Consider the following 9,312-nt stretch of genomic DNA (forward strand, 5'->3'; position numbering starts at 1 on the left):
CTACGAATAACCACAATGTGATTTTGTCAACTTCTATTTACCCTTCATAAGGACCCTTTTCATCGAATCCGCTCCAACTAAAGTGGGAGAGACAGACACCCGCCAGCCACCTTATGCAACTAGTGCATGTCTGTCGGTGGAACCGGTCTCACGTAAGCGTACGTGTAAGGTTGGTGCGGGCTGCTTCATCCCACAATACCGCTGAAGCAAGAAAAGACTAGTAGTGGCAAGCAAGTTGACAAGATCCACGCCCACAACAAAATTGTGTTCTACTCGTGCAATAGAGAACTACACATAGACCTAGCTCATGATGCCACTGTTGGGGAACGTTGCAGAAAATTCAATTTTTTACTATGGTTTCACCAAGATCCATCTATGAGTTCATCTAAGCAACGAGTCAAGGGAGTGAGTTTGCATCTACATACCACTTGTAGATCGCGTGCGGAAGCATTCAAGGGGATGGTGATGATGGAGTCGTACTCGCCGTGATTCAGATCACCGATGACCAAGTGCTGAACGGACATCACCTCCGCGTTCAACACACGTACGGGACGGACGACGTCTCCTCCGTCTTGATCCAGCAAGGAGGAAGGAGAGGTTGAGGAAGATATCTCCAACGGCAGCACGACGGCGTGGTGGTTTTGGTGCAGCTGTACTCTGACAGGGCTTCGCCAAGCACGTAACGGAGGAGGAGAGGTGTTGGGGAGGGGAGGGGCTGCGCCTTAAGTTGTTTACAGCAGCCCTCCCCTCACCCCTCTGTTTATAGGGGAAGGGACAAGGGGGGCCGACCCCTCTAGATGGGATCTAGAGGGGGGCGGCGGTCAGGGAGGGGGGACTTGCCCCCCAAGCAAAGGGGGCACCCCCCTTAGGATTTCCCCCAACCCTAGGCGCATGGGCCCAACGTGGGTGGCGCGCCCAGCCCTCCAGGGGCTGGTTACCTGCCCCTTGCGGCCCATGTGGCCCTTCGAGAGGGGTGGCCCCTCCCGGTGGACCCCCGGAACCTCTCCGGTGGCCCCGGTACAATACCGATATGCCCCCGAAACTTTCCGGTGTCCGCATGACAACTTCCCATATATAAAACTTCACCTTCGGACCATTCCGGAACTCCTCGTGACGTCCAGGATCTCATCCGGGACTCCGAACAACATTCTGTAATCACATACAAGTCTTCCTAATAACCCTAGCGTCACCGAACCTTAAGTGTGTAGACCCTACGGGTTCGGGAGACATGCAGACATGACCGAGACGACTCTCCGGTCAATAACCAACAGCGGGATCTGGATACCCATGTTGGCTCCCACATGTTCCACGATGATTTCATCAGTTGAACCATGATGTCGAGGATTCGATCAAACCCCATATACAATTCCCTTTGTCAATCGGTACGTTACTTGCCCGAGACTCGATCGTTGGTATCCCAATACCTCGTTCAGTCTCGTTACCGGCAAGTCACTTTACTCGTACCGTAATGCATGATCCCGTGACCAACCACTTGGTCACTTTGAGCTCATTATGATGATGCATTACCGAGTGGGCCCAGAGATACCTCTCCGTCATACGGAGTGACAAATCCCAGTCTCGATCCGTGTCAACCCAACAGACACTTTCGGAGATACCTGTAGTGCACCTTTATAGTCACCCAGTTACGTTGTGACGTTTGATACACCCAAAGCACTCCTACGGTATCCGGGAGTTACACGATCTCATGGTCTAAGGAAGAGATACTTGACATTGGAAAAGCTCTAGCAAACGAACTACATGATCTTGTGCTATGCTTAGGATTGGGTCTTGTCCATCACATCATTCTCCTAATGATGTGATCCCGTTATCAACGACATCCAATGTCCATAGCCAGGAAACCATGACTATTTGTTGATCAACGAGCTAGTCAACTAGAGGCTCACTAGGGACATATTGTGGTCTATGTATTCACACATGTATTACGATTTCCGGATAATACAGTTATAGCATGAATAAAGACTATTATTATGAACAAGGAAATATAATAATAATACTTTTATTATTTCCTCTAGGGCATATTTCCAACATGAAATAGAGGAGGAAGTTTATGTTAAGCAACCTCCCAGCTTTGTTAATCCTAAGAAACCCAATCATGTTTACAAACTTCACAAAGCTCTTTATGGTCTTAAACAAGCTCCTAGAGCTTGGTATAAATGCTTGACCAAGTTTCTTATTGAAAAAGGGTTTGAAAGTGGGAAAATTGATCCTACTCTTTTTACTAAAAGGGTTAATGGAGAACTATTTGTGTGCCAAATTTATGTTGATGATATAATATTTGGTTCAACTAACCCTCATTTTAGTGAAAAGTTTGGGAAGCTAATGTCGCAGAAGTTTGAGATGTCTATGATGAGTGAACTCAAATTCTTTCTTGGGTTGCAAATCAAGCAAACTAAGGAAGGTACCTTTGTTTCTCAAACGAAGTACACCAAGGACTTATTCAAGAAGTTCAATATGCAAGAATGCAAAGGTATGTCTACACCCATGCCTACTAGTGGACATAATGACTTGACCAAAGATGGTGAACCGGTTGATCAAAAGGTTTATCGCTCTATGATCGGTTCATTGTTGTATCTATGTGCTTCACGTCCCGATATCATGTTAAGTGTGTGCATGTGTGCACGATATCAAGCTGCTCCTAAGGAATGTCATCTTAAGGCCGTGAAAAGGATAGTGAGATACCTAATCCATACACCAAACATTGGCATTTGGTATCCTAAGAGGGCCTCTTTCGATCTTGTTGGCTATTCCGACTCGGACTATGCCGGAGACAAGGTTGATAGAAAGTCCACTTCGGGTACTTGTCAATTTCTTGGTAGATCTCTTGTGTCTTGGTCCTCCAAGAAACAAAACTCGGTATCCTTGTTCACTACCGAAGCTGAATATATAGCCGCTGGTTCATGTTGTGCTCAATTACTTTTGATGACCCAAACTCTTAAAGATTATGGAATATATGTGAGACATGTTCCATTGCTTTGTGACAATGAAAGTGCCATCAAAATTGGTCATAATCCTATGCAACATTCTCAAAGTAAGCATATTGAAGTTCGTCTTCATTTCATTCGAGATCATGTTGCTAAGGGTGACATTGATCTTAAGCATGTTCGCACCGAAAAGCAATTAGCGGATATATTTACTAAACCTCTTGATGAGAAAGTGTTTTGCAGGTTAAGAGGAGAATTGAACATCATTGATGCTTCAAACTTGGATTAGAGACCCCATTTGACACATGCATGACATGAGCTTATGACTAATCCTTGATATTTCTATTATGATGAAAATCTTATGTCTTGGATATATTTGTATCTTGCATGTTGTTCTAACCCATGTAGGTACTGGGTGGAATCAAATTCCATGAGATTGTAATCTACTTATATCTTGAGCAATCTCTACATCACCAAGTCTCTACACTATGGTGGTTGAAGACAAGGAAGCACGAAACCTCTTAAACATATCCTTTGACAAATTTTATGTTGAGCTTCATGATTGTCATTTTTGGATACACAAGTGCTCTTCCTTGCAAGAACTAACCCATGTAGGTAGATGGACTAAAATTCCGAGTGGTGCTCCAAATTCTTGATGAGCTACATCAACCTTGAGCAACCCACACAAGTTCAACTACATGGACTACACCACCAACCAAGGTATGTTATTCCATCTTAGAGAAGCTTTACGCCAAGTCATGAGCTAAAGCAACTCGAAAAGATGTGAATACATCAAGATGCTTAAATGAAAAATGGCAACCCCATTTTGAGCTTAAACGATGAGTATGACCTATGATCAAGTGATCTCACTTGACTCCTAAGTCAATATACTCTAACATAGGTGACTTTGTCGCCGACCATCTCTAGATGAAGTTCTCTTGTGGTCTTTTCTGTGTTTTTGCATTTGTCTCATGCATATTTGTTTCCCCTTTCAAAAAAAAAACTTCATCTAGATTTCTTTCTTTTTGTTTGCTATGCATTTTCTGCATTCTTATTCATTGCACATCTTTCAGTAAATTCCTTGCAAATCTTTGTGAGATCTTACTAGTTTAGTGAGCTGAGGTGACAAGTGTTTTCTCTGCGATGAACTCGGTTTCACTGATTTATTATTTTCGGCCCAACCGAATCCTTTCGGTACGACCGAAGCATACCACTCGGTGCCACCAATTTCATAACAGGAAAAACAGTTTGCCACATAATTCCGTGTTTCTTCTGGTCCAGCTCCACTAAATGAATCTTGTCCTCTACAAGCATCACATTTTTATCATTGCTTTGTTCTGTGTCTCAAGGACCAAACCCATTCGACAGATTCCAGAAGACCCTTCTTGGAAATTGATGTCAAAGGGGGAGAGAGAGAACATCAAAGCTTATCATCTGAAGAGAGAGAGAGAGAGAGAGCATCAAAGCTTATCACCTTTCTTCTTGAGAGGAGAGAGACCTAAGGGGGAGAGAGACCCTCAAAAGGAGAGAGAAATCTCCAGGGGGATAGAATACTTAAGTAGAAAGTATTTCTAAAGGATCCCAGATGCTTGGTGTTCAAGAGGAGAGATGTCCACATGTCTTCTTGAGGGGAGAGACATGTTCATATGATCTGTTGTGCTTATTATTTGCATTAGCATACATCAGCTCTGATCATCATTCATATCTTTCAGCTCTGTTTTCTTTCAAGTTCTGATTTTTTGTTCCCTATCTTCTCCCAGTATCCCATGTTAGATTCAGGGGGAGCAAGACATCCAAGGGAAAGAGATCATTTAAATTCATTACATATCTTTACTCTTGGGGACATGTCTAATCCAATGTGGTACTTGGTACTCACTCTCTACATGTCATCCCAGTCTTGGTATTCTTGTGGTTTCTTCTGTTTGCTCTAGCTAGTAGATGTATCTGTGTTATCTAACCTTGTTTACACAGGTTCATTCCATCCTAAGCCAACTCAAGACTACAAGGTAAGTATATGCATCACAATCATGTGTATGAGGAGTTCTTGCTGAGGTACATATTGTTTGCAAGAAGGACTCATGAGCATGAAGGTATTCTCTTCAACATTCTTTGCTCTGATGCATATGGCCAAGATACATGTAACACATTGCCTACTCTATCATGTTTATGCTCTCACATGCTCTTACATCCCATATTCACATGATTGCATACATGTAGGGGGAGCCTATGGTTGTTACATGTCTTTCCAAAGCTTTACTTGCTACTCTTTATATCTTTATCTAAAGCTTTGATGTATGTTGCCATCAATTACCAAAAAGGGGGAGATTGAAAGCACAAGTGCTCCCTAGGTGGTTTTGGTAATTAATGACAACATATCTCTTGTTGGACTAACACTTTTATCTAGTATATTTCAGACAAGTTCAACAATGGAGTGGCATGGACTAAAGGATGTGGGAACTCCTTCAAGATGCTAAGGACAAAGGATTGGCTCAAGCTTCAAGCTCAAGACTCTTAATTTTACATTTTAGTGGTCCAAGATCACATTGAGTCTATAGGAAAGCCAATACTATCAAGGAGGATGAGGTGTTGCTTAATGAGCGTCTTGCTTCATGTGCTTAGTGATATGCTCCAAAACCCTCAACTACTTTCCCACTTCCACAAATGACCTAAAACCCAAAGCCAAAATTGGTCACACCGATTCTTCCTATCCAGCGCCACCGATTCCATAAGTCATGGCCACTGCCACAAACCCTAAGAAAATCGGTCTTACCGATAGGGATCTCGGTCTCACCGAGATGGGATTGTAATCTCTCTGTGTATGTCCATTATCAAAATCGGTCTCACCAATTTTGAGCAATCGGTACTACCGAGATTACATTGCAAACTCTCTGGAAAACTTATTACCAAAATCGGTCTCACCGAGTTTGATTAATCGGTCCCACCAAACAGGTGTCCTGGTACACCGTGCCATGTGCCTACCGCATCACAGCCCACCCCTCAGGTCAGCGCTGTGCACGACCTCCAGCATACTACAAACACCAGAAACTACTTGCAACTCCTGGACAGAGGACAAGGCGGGTAATAAGTCGAGAGGGTTAACTAAGGATCCCAATGAGTGGTAGTAGCTGTTCATGGATCACAAACAAAGAACTCAGTTCCCGAGGACGGCTTCAATGAGACAACCCACCATGTACTCCTACATGGCCTCTCACCGGTACCTTTACCAAATCATGTTCACACACTTAGCTCCCAAAAGTAGGACATGTTCACAACTTTCCAATTCATCCCCGATGAATCAGACCTGACTGAACTCTAAGCAGTAGCAGGCATGATAAACAAGCATGATTGAGTAGGCACATTAGGGTCCAAACAACTCCTACTCATGCTAGTGGGTTTCATCTATTTACTGTGGCAATGACAGGCCATGCATAGGAAAGGGGTTCAACTACTGCATCATGTAACAGATGAATCGTTGTTGTCCAAATGCAGTAAAAGAGAGCAGGAGTGAGAGAGTGGGATTGTATCGGAATGAACAAGGGGATTTTGCTTGCCTGGCACTTCTGAAGATAGTATAGCTCTTCATCGGTGTCATCGATCTCATTGTCAGAACCACGTCTACTGAGAGGGGACAAATACCGGCAATAGAGAAGGAACACAACCAATGCAGTGCAACAATATGATGCATGATCATGATATGGCAATATGCTATGATTTGAGCTATTGTATCTAGCAATGATTTAAATGAAGTTGGTTTGAATCTAAGATTCAAATTCAAACTCCATATGTGATGGTTTAAATGCCCTTTATTTGATTTGCTCCAAATAGTAGCCAAAAGTCGTTCTAACATGCACGAAAATGGTACATATGGATAGATTGGATTTTTCTGATCAGTTTTCATATATAAAACTTTTCATTTGGAGTTATAGATTAATTTCTACTCCCTCTGTAAAGAAATATAAGAGCTTTTAGATAACTAAAGTAGTGATCTAAACGCTCTTATATTTCTTTACGGAGGGAGTATCATTTTTTGAAGTTTTAAACATTTTCTGGAATTTCATGGATTAAATTTAATCCAGAAAATGATTTACTGCGTCAGAATTGTGTAAGCATGACATCAGCGAGTCAACTAAGGCTGACCAGGTCAAACCTGATGTGTGGGGCCCACACGTCAGTGACACAGGGCTAATCCCGGTCAAACCCAGCGCTGACTGGAGTTTGACCAGTGGTTGGGCCCGCTGTCAGTGTCTATTAGGGGGTGCTTAGCTGGCGGGGGTTAGCACTAATGATGGCCACGTCGGCCGTTGCCGGAGCCTGGCCAGCGGCGACCAAAACGACGGTGGTGTGGCACGGATTTGAGCTACGAGCGGTGGTTTAGCGCGCTGAGGGCACTGGGGTGGAGCTCTTGCTCGCCCGCATCCAAAGGACCGGATGGGAGGCCGCTGAGTGGTTGGATTTTGCCGGAAGCGAGCTCGTGGCGGCGGCCGGAGTTCGGTGGTGACGTGAGTGCTGGGTTAGAGAAAGCGGGCGAGCAAAGCGTGCTCCAGGAGCATGATGAGCAGCATCACGGGTCCAGGGAGGCTCGACAGCAGCAGGTCCAGCGTCCGTGGCGGACCGTGAGCTACGGTGGCAGCAGGGAACGGTGCTACGACACGAAATTGAGCGAGAGGACGGAGGGGAAAAGAAGAGGAGCTCACGGCGGACACGCGGAGCAGATTAGTGCTACCTCTTGAGCTTGCGTCGGTTTTCCCTTGAAGAGGAAAGGGTGATGCAGCAAAGTAGTGTAAGTGTTTCCCTCAGTTTTGAGAACCAAGGTATGGTGGCGATAAAGGGGTTGTCAATCCCTTCACGGTCACTCGCAAAAGTGAGATCTGATAGAGATAATAAAGTAAATATTTTTGATATTTTTGATGTATAGATTGGAAAGTAAAGATTGAAAAATAGTAAACGAGATTCAATAATATGGGAAAGAGACTTTAATATAATGGAAAAGAGACCCGGGGGCCAAAAGTTTCACTAGTGGCTTCTCTCGAGATAGCATGTATTCCGGTAGGTGAACAAATTATTTCCGAGAAATTGATAGAAAAGCGCATAATTATGATGACATCTAAGGCAATGATCATGAACATAAGCATCACGTCCGTGTCAAGTAGACCGACTCCTGCCTGCATCTACTACTATTACTCCACACATCAACCACTATCCAGCATGCATCTAGAGTATTAAGTTCATAAGAATGGAGTAACACATTAAGCAAGATGACATGCTGTAGAGGGATAAACTCAAGAAATATGATATAAACCCCATCTTTTTATCCTCGATGGCAACAATACAATACTTGCCTTGCTGCCCCTACTGTCACTGGGAAAGGATACCGCAAGATTGAACCCAAAGCTAAGCACTTCTCCTATGGCAAGAAAGATCAATCTAGTAGGCCAAACTAAACCGATAATTCGAAGAGACATGCAAAGATATCAAATCATGCATATAAGAATTTAGAGAAGAACCAAATAATATTCATAGATAATCTTGATCATAAATCCACAATTCATCGGATCTCGGCAAACACACCGCAAAAGAGTATTACATCGAAGAGATCTCAAAGAAAATCGAGGAGAACTTATTATTGGGAATGAAAGACAGAGAAGAAGCCATCTAGCTAATAACTATGGACCTGAAGGTCTGTGGTAAACTACTCACGCTTCATTGGAGAGGCAATGGTGTTGATGTAGAAGCCCTCCATGATCGAATCCCCCTCCGGCAGATCACCGGAAAAGGCCCCAAGATGGGATCTCACGGGTACAGAAGGTTGCGGCGGTGGAAAAGTGGTTTCGTGGCCCCCTGATGTTTTTAGGGTATAAGAGTATATATAGGCGAAAGAACTAGGTCAGTGGAGCTATGAGGGGACTATTACTGACCGTTTTTGTCTATTCTGGCCCGCTTCATGGACTATTACTCGCCGTTTTGGGGTCCCGAAGCGTTTTCAATGGTTGTTAAACCCCAAGGTGCACTTACGTGTCGGTCATCAACAATCGCAGTTTGGGCCGATTCTGGCCCGTTTTTGGACTATTACTCACCGTTTTCGGGTCCCGGAGTGATTTCTACGATTGACGAACCCTAGTGTGCGTTTACGTTTCGGTCATCAACACTCGTGATTTTTACCGATTCTGACCCAATTCGTGGATTATTACTCACCGTGGGGCCCCGAAGAGATATCCATAGTTGTTAAACCCTAAGGTGCGCTTACGTGTCGGTCATCAACACTCACAGTTTTGGCCGATTTTGGCCCGTTTCATGGACTATTACTCACCGTTTTGGGGTCCCGGAGTGATTTCCACGACTGGTGAACTCCGGGGTGCGTTTACGTGTCGGT

This window comes from Triticum dicoccoides, chromosome 4B, assembly GCF_002162155.2.
Source record: "Triticum dicoccoides isolate Atlit2015 ecotype Zavitan chromosome 4B, WEW_v2.0, whole genome shotgun sequence".
Taxonomy (NCBI): domain Eukaryota; kingdom Viridiplantae; phylum Streptophyta; class Magnoliopsida; order Poales; family Poaceae; genus Triticum; species Triticum dicoccoides.